A 9652-nucleotide genomic window follows, 5' to 3' on the forward strand; every position below is an offset into this window, starting at 1 on the left:
AAATAAGAAATTGGATTAAGCATATATTTGGGGAAAACCTCAAATATAAACTCTAAAATTTAGAAAAAATGAAGTTTTAAGGAATCAAATGAAAATGCTTTAATATATACAGTCCTACGGTGCTATACTATAATTGCATTTTTTTTTGTTTTTTTTTTTTTTTGCATTTTAAACACTTTTTAAATATTTTTAAATATTTTTTATAAAAATATATAAATTTACTAATAGTCATTTTCTTAATTACTAAAAAAATTTAAAATACACCAGTAGTCAAACCCAAGGAGCAAGCACTACAAGAAAATGCACCTTTTGCAGCGATTTTTATTTTGTTGGAAATAAAATCGTTGCAATAGACTATCAACAACAGCGATTTTGATACGCTGCGCACTTTTAAAACAGTAATTTTCCCTTAGTTGTGTTTGCAGCGATTTTAAAGTTATTGTAACGAAAAAAATCGTTGCAAAAAAAAGTTCCTGTTCATTACTGAAAATTGCAGCGACTTTTTATGTTATTGAGGCGATTTTAATTGTTGCGCGTAACATTCTTATTTTGCAGCAGGTGATTTTCGCTGCAATTTCGCTACCGCGCCAAACATCCAATTTCACTTTGCAAATTGGAAATTTCCCCCCAACCTTTTTTTCCCCGTGTCTGCCCACTTTGACCGAGACTGGAGCTCATCTGCACTTCGACCTAATCCCACAACAAACTCCAGTTTCCATTCTCAATCCTTGCTTTCGAAAACCCTTCCCAGCGTGCAATGACGGCTTCAGCTCCTCGCCTGGGTTACCGATTCTCCCATTCCCATTTCCCCGCGATTACCTTCTCTAGAGCCGTTTCTGGTTCACCAATTGGGAAGATGATTTTAAGCTCCCAATCGTAAACCCTAGTGTGCGCACAACCTTCTCTCAACCTGAATATTGTCTCCGTTTGGGAAGCTAGTGAAATTGTCTCCACCTTCGGTTACCCTAGACGATTCCGTGCCTCCATTTCTAATCTGAAGATATCAATCATCTGTTTTCAAAGATGATCAATCGAGGCTACAGGTATCTCCCATTTCTTGTAGGTTTCATTACAAAAGGTGTTGTTTTTAGATGTACACAAATTTTTCCTGTATTTCTCTGTTAAACTGATTTGCATGTGCCTCTGTTTGCATTATACTGGTTGTGTATTTGCCTCTTATGTTTGGATTGCTCAATCAGTTGTGGGTATTAGATAGTTTGATTATTTACCACTGATGACTTGAGGACTCTAATTAGGACAATCTCTCATTGACTGGGCTTCAGAGCAAGACTTCATTCTGCCTCACTCTCAATTGTCTTCCTTTCAAGTGCACTTACCCTATTCATCAAGTTAATTAACAATTACTCAGTGTTATCAAGTCCTAATAACATACTTTTAGGAGGAAATTAAATGAAAATCCATATTGATGTCATGTGATTTTCGAAGATGATAATTAATGACATGTAGAAAGGCTTTTTACTTTCTAGAGAAAAAAACTATTTCTGAGGTACACAGTCCTGTAAGTAGGGGAAAGATTTTTGCATTTTAGTAGCACATTGGAAAATAAAATGGTTGAAACTTACAAGGTAAATAAAAAAAAAAAAAAATAGAATGTATTTTAAGTAATTATGGGCATTGTTGTTAACTCAAACCACAACCTAAATGGTCAAGCCATTATGCATCGATTTTCCATCTGTTAAACCTACTTACTGCTAGAATAAAGTTGTTGGTATTAACTAAAGGATGAATTATGGTAGCACCATCTCATGGATAACATAATTGCAAACAATCAATATGAAAAGAAAAGCATCACCATAAGCAACTGCCTCATCTGGGTTCACAGCTTTGTTCGGTTCCTTTCCATCAAAATAGTCCTTAAGAAGCTATTGAACCTTTGGATATCCTAATATGGCTTCCACCAACAAGCACAATTTCATCAATTTGGTTCTTCTCCAAACTGGCATCTTCCATAGCCTTCTTAAGACGTCCCATGGTCTTTCTAAACAAATCATTAATTCAGCTCCTCAAATCTAGCTCGGGTCAGTGGTTCAGAGAAGTGCTTGGGCACCTGCTCTCAAGTGATTCAATCTCGACACGGACTTGGTGTTGGCTGCTAAGAGCTCTCTTGGCGCGCTCAGGATCCCGAATCAGCTTCCCAAGAGCTCTGTTATCCTTGCTGATGTCCTTGCCATACATATACATATCAATTTGATGAAATAGTCCATAATTCTATGATCAAAATCCTCACCTGCAAGGAAATTGACCTTCCTTAGAGCACAAAATTTTAACTTATAGGGGAGCTTAATACAAACACTTCTGTCTGATAAATAATAGATACTTGGCATTTGCGCTGCCTACAAAAGTACTCTTAAAGCTACCTTTGTTATGATAAATACAACATACTGAACCAGTAAACAGTTATGTACACAATCTGAGACCCTCTAGGGTTTGTTGCAGTCAAAGTAGTCAAATCACCCTAATTTATCATAGGAGACTGGAAACTTCCAGACTAAATCAAAATTTTATATAGGCATCCAAGAACATATATAATATACTGCTCCTTTCAAACTTGTCTTCTCTTACAGAAAACTTAACAACCAATTATACGATTGGCTAAGAATATATGGTCTAACCTCCAAGATGAGTGTCTCCATTAGTGGCAACAACCTCAAAAACACCATTATCAATTGTCAAGATACTGACATCAAATGTCCCACCACCAAGGTCAAACACAAGGATGTTCTTTTCACCACCCTTCTTGTCTAGACCATAAGCGATGGCAGCAGCAGTTGGTGAGTTGATATTTCGGGCAACATTCAGTCCAACTATGACTGCCACATCCTTGGTAGCCTGCCTCTGGGCATCATTGTATTACGTTGCATGTTGGAACAAATATAATTACGCTGTGTAACTGAAATTAACGACAGGGTTTAAGAATGTAGAAATTAATCTATACCAATGGAGTAAAAGTATTTGGTACACAGTTGTTACTTTCTTTACTCACCAGGAACTGTCACAACGGCATCCTTGATTTTCTTAATCAGGAATGCTTCAGCCGTTTCCTTCATCTTAGTCAGAATCATGGCATTGATCTCCTCACTTTGTAATCCTTGGTCTCACCATCCTTAATCTTCAATTGAATGTAAGGCTTTCCATCCTTGTTCACAATCTTGTATGGAACAAGCTTCATGTCTCTCTGAACCTCCTTGTCTTCAAATCTGTGTGTTTATATTTGAGCCTGTCACTACCATTTCCAAACAAATGGATATATAATCGGAAATCAACAAGTTGAGAAGGATGAATTACTTTCTTCCGATAAGACTCTTGACGTCAAATATGGTCCTTTCAGGGTTGACGGCTGCCTGGTTCTTTGCAGCCTCACCGATCAGTCTCTCACTGTCAGTAAAAGCAACCCATGAAGGGGTGATACGGTTTCCTTGGTCATTCGCTATGATTTCAACATGACCGTTCTTGTAACCAGCAAATATGAGTTTTAATTGTATTTGCAAGGCTGGAACTTTGGCTTAAATTTCATTTGTAACTTGACTAAGTTCAGTTTATATTTAAAACTCCATCCTTTTTCCCTCTCTTACCTCACGTTTACAGCCTAAAAAGATAGCAGCAAACACACTTCCCAATTCTGAAATTTTCTGCATCAGATTCTGTCATGGTTTCTTTCAACTTCATCTATCCTTACCTTTTCCCCCTAATACTTGTTTAGTTGGGTGTGTAACTATGTGGGTGATGATTGAAACATGCAATATTTGTGCTAGAGTCTGCTTGAGATTATGACTTGTTTTTCTGCCCAGTTTTGTTCCATGCCGACAGTCTTACCAAAAAATTATTTAATTATACTTTTAACAATAGTAGTATGCTCTATGTGAATCACTTATCGAATATGTTTAGGCCTCCATTTATGTGTTAAACTGTAAGATATCAGTATGAATTGTTTTACCTTCTACTCAAGCTAATAACTAAGTAAACAACTAAGGATTTCAATAGAATGCCTTGGTTTATCAAGAACTATCTCTTCCTCTGTTTATGCTATGTCTACCCACAAATCATGCTTATTCCTAATTTTTCTAAACACTAGTTCATTGCTTGTGTAGTTGGGATTATAGTTGAAGTTGGGGGGGTTTTGAAATAGGTATACAACTAACTTATTGGCTTGTCAAGCTAGTGCAGAAAGTTTGACATGACTTTAGCTTTGAATGTATACTCTTAAGTTCTAGCCCCTTAGTTTGCATTTATCTTATCTGTTTAACTCAACCTCAATATGTGACATTAGGACTACCACTCCATGACCTTAAAAGCTCAGAACAATGATGCTCTAAGTAGCTAGATCTGAGAGGAACATTAATGTTAGCTCCTCTCTTTCTAGATTCTACGGAGTCCTCTTAATTTTTACCTCAAAAGGGGTTGTGTACTGCTCCTTTCTGTCTAGTGGCCAACTTGATGGGTCCATGAAATATGTTTGAACCTGTATTTTATATTCTATAGGTTGTCTTGTGTATATGATTATATGGGGTCATGTGTTGGTTATGCAATAGTTAAGCCTTATAATTTCAGGCTTGTCTATGTTTCATTTATATAAAGTTGTCTCCTGCAGTAATTTAGTATCGCATATTTTTAGATTTGAAAAACAAGGATATCATACCAGATAGTAAGTTTAGAATGACAAATGTCCCACACCGTATGTATAGCTTTGAGAAATGACGATCAATTTTTAGAAGGGGGACCTACTATGTCGTGGGGTGTTTCCCTGTTATTAAAGAAAAAGAAACAAAACCTAAACTCTTGTTGAAATTTACTTTTAGAGTTCTTGGCCTAACATTTCTTCGTGTTAGTTTTCTGGTTTCCTTAATTTCCCCTGTTTACCAGTACATAATTTATTGGAACTGAAGATAAGTTAAATCAGGTTGAACTAATTAAGAAAAAAATAGTGAATACAGGTTGATTAAATTGGACTTAATATGGTTGTAATTTCTGGGTTTTGTAATTCTTTTAGGTCATTGTTCAATAAATTGCATATACCCATAGACGGAGAGAGTTTTCCATGTTGTAAAAATCGTTTAATACATTCGTGAACACTTGTCTTTTCTAAACTTTCTAAATCTTAAACAATTGTCAAAAGATAAGCATTTAACCGCATATGATTTCCAACACAATTACCCTAAAAGAGAATTACCTGAAATGGTCATTAACAAGGAATTTTAACTATCATTTTAATTCCTCTATGTTACATATGAAAGTGTTTTGTGACCATTTTTCGGAAAAGCTAGCTTCCCAAACTAAATTTATTGGTCATTTTTAGACTACAACTTGAGGGACTGCATATAACGTTAATATATCTCTTTGTAAATTTTCTGGTATGATGCTTTGGAGGAATAAACATTGCTCAACATGCCGTTTATACACTTTTTGTATGAAAATGCTTTGAAGCACCATAAACACCCATTAAGAGAAGTTTAATTATTGTCCGTGCAGGAGATTTTACTAGATAGAAGTTATGTAATTGCAATATCCCTTCTCATACTTTCATTTTACACATTACGTTGTGCTCTCTTTCAATTATATTATTTGATCCCTAAATTAACATTAAATTTTCTGATATACTAACAGACTTAAATGGCTGTTCATTTAATTCAGGAACAACCATTTTGATGGAGCAGTTGGACCGCCAAACTTGATGCACACCAGTTTGTCTTGTGGGTGACCATTTTCTTTCATTTAGAAATTTCCAGTTCTGATGCTGAACAATGATGCATGCGTTACTTTAATTTATAGTTGGGACAGTTTATGTTTCAAATATCATTTGTTAAGACTATGATTGTGATATTAAAGGGCTATCCGTTCTATATAGATTGAACGGGCATGTAGGGATCATGTGAGGGTTGCTGCTGAGCATGGTCATTTTTTGAGGTACACAGCTTCCCACTTCATTCTCAATGAAAAATTAGAAATCTGTGACAGTTGTTGCTGCATATCACAATGGTTGATATGATTTTGTGGCTGTTTTGGTTCTGAATGTCACATGGGCGAGGTGCTCTGAATTGATGTAGAGCATATGCTTGAAAGTTCAATTGTTCAATTAGGGAATTTGCTAGTTTTCTTGGAGGAAAAAAAGAGCCACAATAGATCCCTCTCATGTATGTGACCTGGATTAAGCCTAATTTTTCAGTTATTTTCAATATGGTAGCAATGATTTGGATGACTTTTAGGAGTTTGAGGAGATGGTTGAGGTTGATAAGGGCAATGGTGTGACAACATTGAATAATGACATTGCAGCAGAAATTCTTATAATCTTGGTTATAAACACATACAAGAAAAAGACCAACCAGCTTTGAGAAATGGCCATTTTAGTATGCAGAAATTGTTGGAGACTCTTCTAATTAGATGAATCTTTGTATGTTTCTCTTCATATTATATTAACCCACCAATATGGTGAGTTTTTTCTCCATTTATGTGTTGGGAAAAATAAATGGTGGGTAACATGTGTGCTAATATGCTGTCTTGGAGCACTATTTGTGGGTTGTGTAATGCTGAAATGAGACTCATGTATGCTGTCTGTGGATAATGATTAGAGTATACAGGTGTGCATGTTGGAATATGTTGGTATGGGTCTGTTTTAATGCTCTATTTGACCATTAATAGTTGTCAATATATACTCTTAAGTGTAATTACAAGTCCATATAGCTAACATGTATGACTTGAGAGGATAATATCAAACTTGAAAATTTTACTTGCTACCCTACAAACACACACTTCTAAATATATTTTAGAGGCAGCAATTTTTGGGTTCAGCCCAAACTGATATACTCAGAATTTATAAGCTGTAACTTTATATGTTTTTTTTTTTTTCAGACTTAATATGGCTTTACTTACAAATATTCTATTATAAATGCACATAGGAAAAAGACCAACCAGTTTTGAAAAATAGAGAATTTAGTATGCATATTTTGTTGGAGACAAGATTCTAGTTAGATGAATCTCTACATGTTTCTGGTTCATATTATAAAAACTCACAAAAAATAAATGGTGAGTTTTTCTTGCCTCTTGTGTTGGAAAAAATAAATGGTGGGTAACTTGTAGACTTAATATGCTGCCTTGGATAACTATCATTTTTTGGGTTGTGTACTGCTCAAATGCATATGTTAGAGCTGTCTGTGGGTGATTACAGGTGCTGATATTGGAAAATGTTTGTAAGGCAGTGCCCTTTTTATGCACTTTGTTGTTAATAGTTGTCAATATATGTAATTACAAGTCCATATTAGCAAGCTGTATGACTTGAGATTATCTATCAAACTAAACTGAAAAATTTACTTGCAACTCTACAGACACACTTCTAAACATGTTTTTAAAGGCAGCTGTCATTTTGGGTTTTGACAAAATAGTTATAACAGAATTTATAACTAGTGGCCAAATTGTTTCTGTATTATCCTATCTCATAGTTATTTTGTTTTTTTGGATATTTATGTTAGGGTCAGGATCCCCATTAAGATTTTTGATGTTTGAGGCAATTTGCAGTAGATTAGAACCATAGCACAGTACATAATTTCCAGAGTACATGCATAACTTATAATATAAGCTTTGATGTATTTAGGCCTAATTCACAGGTTCAGCAGTGATGTAATAAACTGATAAATCTAGTTGTCACTTCTGAAAATCATCAACATTGAACTTTATTTACAATATGTACAACTATACACGTTGTATGTGAGTACTGCATGTAATTGCCTGTAAGATAATTAGTTGCAGATGCATATATATATATATATATATATATACTGTTTGTATAAATTGAGTAAAACCTTCTAGAGTTCTTGTGTGTGTTTCTTTCAAATATCTTTATCTTGTAATTATTTACAAGAAGCAAATTTAAAAGTGCTAGTGGTTCGTGCTTAAGGGTGTTTTGCTTAAATGACTGTAAATCCATTTCTAGATTTTAGATTTAGACCTTATGTTCTACTTTTTGGCAATTGGTGATAATGAATGAACATTAAAGTCACAGGCCTAATTGAGTATTATTTTCTTGGTCATTATTCAATGTTCTTATGTGTTAAATTAATCGGTTTACGTAACGAAAATCTATATGGTCATTGACAGAATGGATCGGAGAGATTGAAAGGCTGAAATATGCTGAACAATGAATCCCCCCCCACTTGATGCAGACGTGTTGAAGCTGTTCTACCCAATGCCCAGGTGCACGTTGTTATCGATGACATGAACTAATTCTAACTATAGAAGAGCAGGATAGTTGAACAATTGTTGATGAATGTGGATGTTTTCAATTAATGTTTAGGAGCAAGAAATGGGATCTATATATTTAGTAGTTTGTAACTACTGTAGGTTTTGCAAGTAGAAATTGGTCCACCCCAATGTATATAGCTCATGACTGCACATTAATGTGAATTTCCCACTGAGTTTAGATGAATGAATGTGTTTGATTTATTATATTCCTCAGAAAAAGGTTTTTTCCTATAATGAAAGTAGTGAAAGAATATTAATCTATATTTCGTATTTCTAAATTGGGTGTTGTCAAAACTATAAGTGTTATATAGCAATGGAATAGAATTGGATATAGGTTTATGTGTGAATGGTTCATGTAGGAAATTTTAAATTTGTGGTGATGCCAATGAAGTTATGTAATTAATTGTTGTTACTTAACAAAGTATTAAGTTACATAAATTAAATGAAGTTTAAGGTATTAAGAAAAAGTTCATTGCTTAAGGGGGCTAGGTAATATCATGATTAAATATGTGAACATTACTAAATAGTTCATTATATTTCTTACTAAGTTTGAAAAATATGGTTATATATATAACAAATATATCAGCCGAGATAACGATCTTCAAAAAAAAAAAAAACGAAATATAACTAATAGCAGCGCTTTACAAAGTAATTGCAGCACTTTTAAATGCTGCAATTATACTTTAACAATGATTTTTCAGACCTATTACAGTAAATCAACAAATTGCAGCGCTTTATTCAATTTTCCAACGTTTTCATTACGCTGCATTATCTTATTTGCAACAATTTTAAATTAAATCGCTGCAATTACTTAGCTCCCTTCCAGCGCTTTTACGCAATTAACAAAATCGCTGCTATTGAAAACTTAATTCCAGCGCTTTTAGAAGTTAATACAGCGCTTTTAAATGCTGAAATTAGCTATTAACAGCGATTTTCCCGACATGCATAATCAAAGTACGACCATTTTTCATAATTACAGCGCTTTTGGCTTCAGTTTCAGCATCTAAATTACGCTGAAAATAATCAGTTCCAACAATTTTTACAAAAAGCGCTAGTATTGGATTGTCAATTCCAGCGCTTTTTGGAGTAATTGCAGTGATTTCTAATGCTGCAATTACTCGTCTGCAACGATTTTTCAGACATTATAGCAACAGAGTTTAATCTGATTGCAGCGGTTTTAGTTGTATTTGCAGCATCCATTTTACGTTGAAAATAATCATTTGCAACAATTTATAATATATTCGCTGTAATTGCCTACATCAATTACAGCGATTTTGAAGTTATTTGCAAGGATTTAGAGTGCTGCAATTAAGATTTCTCAGCGATATATGTTTATATGGTTGCGGGCAGTTACAACGATGTTTTGTGGTTTTAGCAAGGAAAATAAATCGCTGCTAAATGT

The 9652-nt window shown here is 34.3% G+C and overlaps 1 pseudogene; it reads right to left on the reverse strand.

Moving 5' to 3' along the window:
• Nucleotides 1-1748: 1748 nt before the first annotated feature.
• On the reverse strand, nt 1749-9450 carry LOC122299846 (annotated as a pseudogene).
• Nucleotides 9451-9652: the final 202 nt, after the last annotated feature.

This window comes from Carya illinoinensis, chromosome 1, assembly GCF_018687715.1.
Source record: "Carya illinoinensis cultivar Pawnee chromosome 1, C.illinoinensisPawnee_v1, whole genome shotgun sequence".
Lineage (NCBI taxonomy): Eukaryota > Viridiplantae > Streptophyta > Magnoliopsida > Fagales > Juglandaceae > Carya > Carya illinoinensis.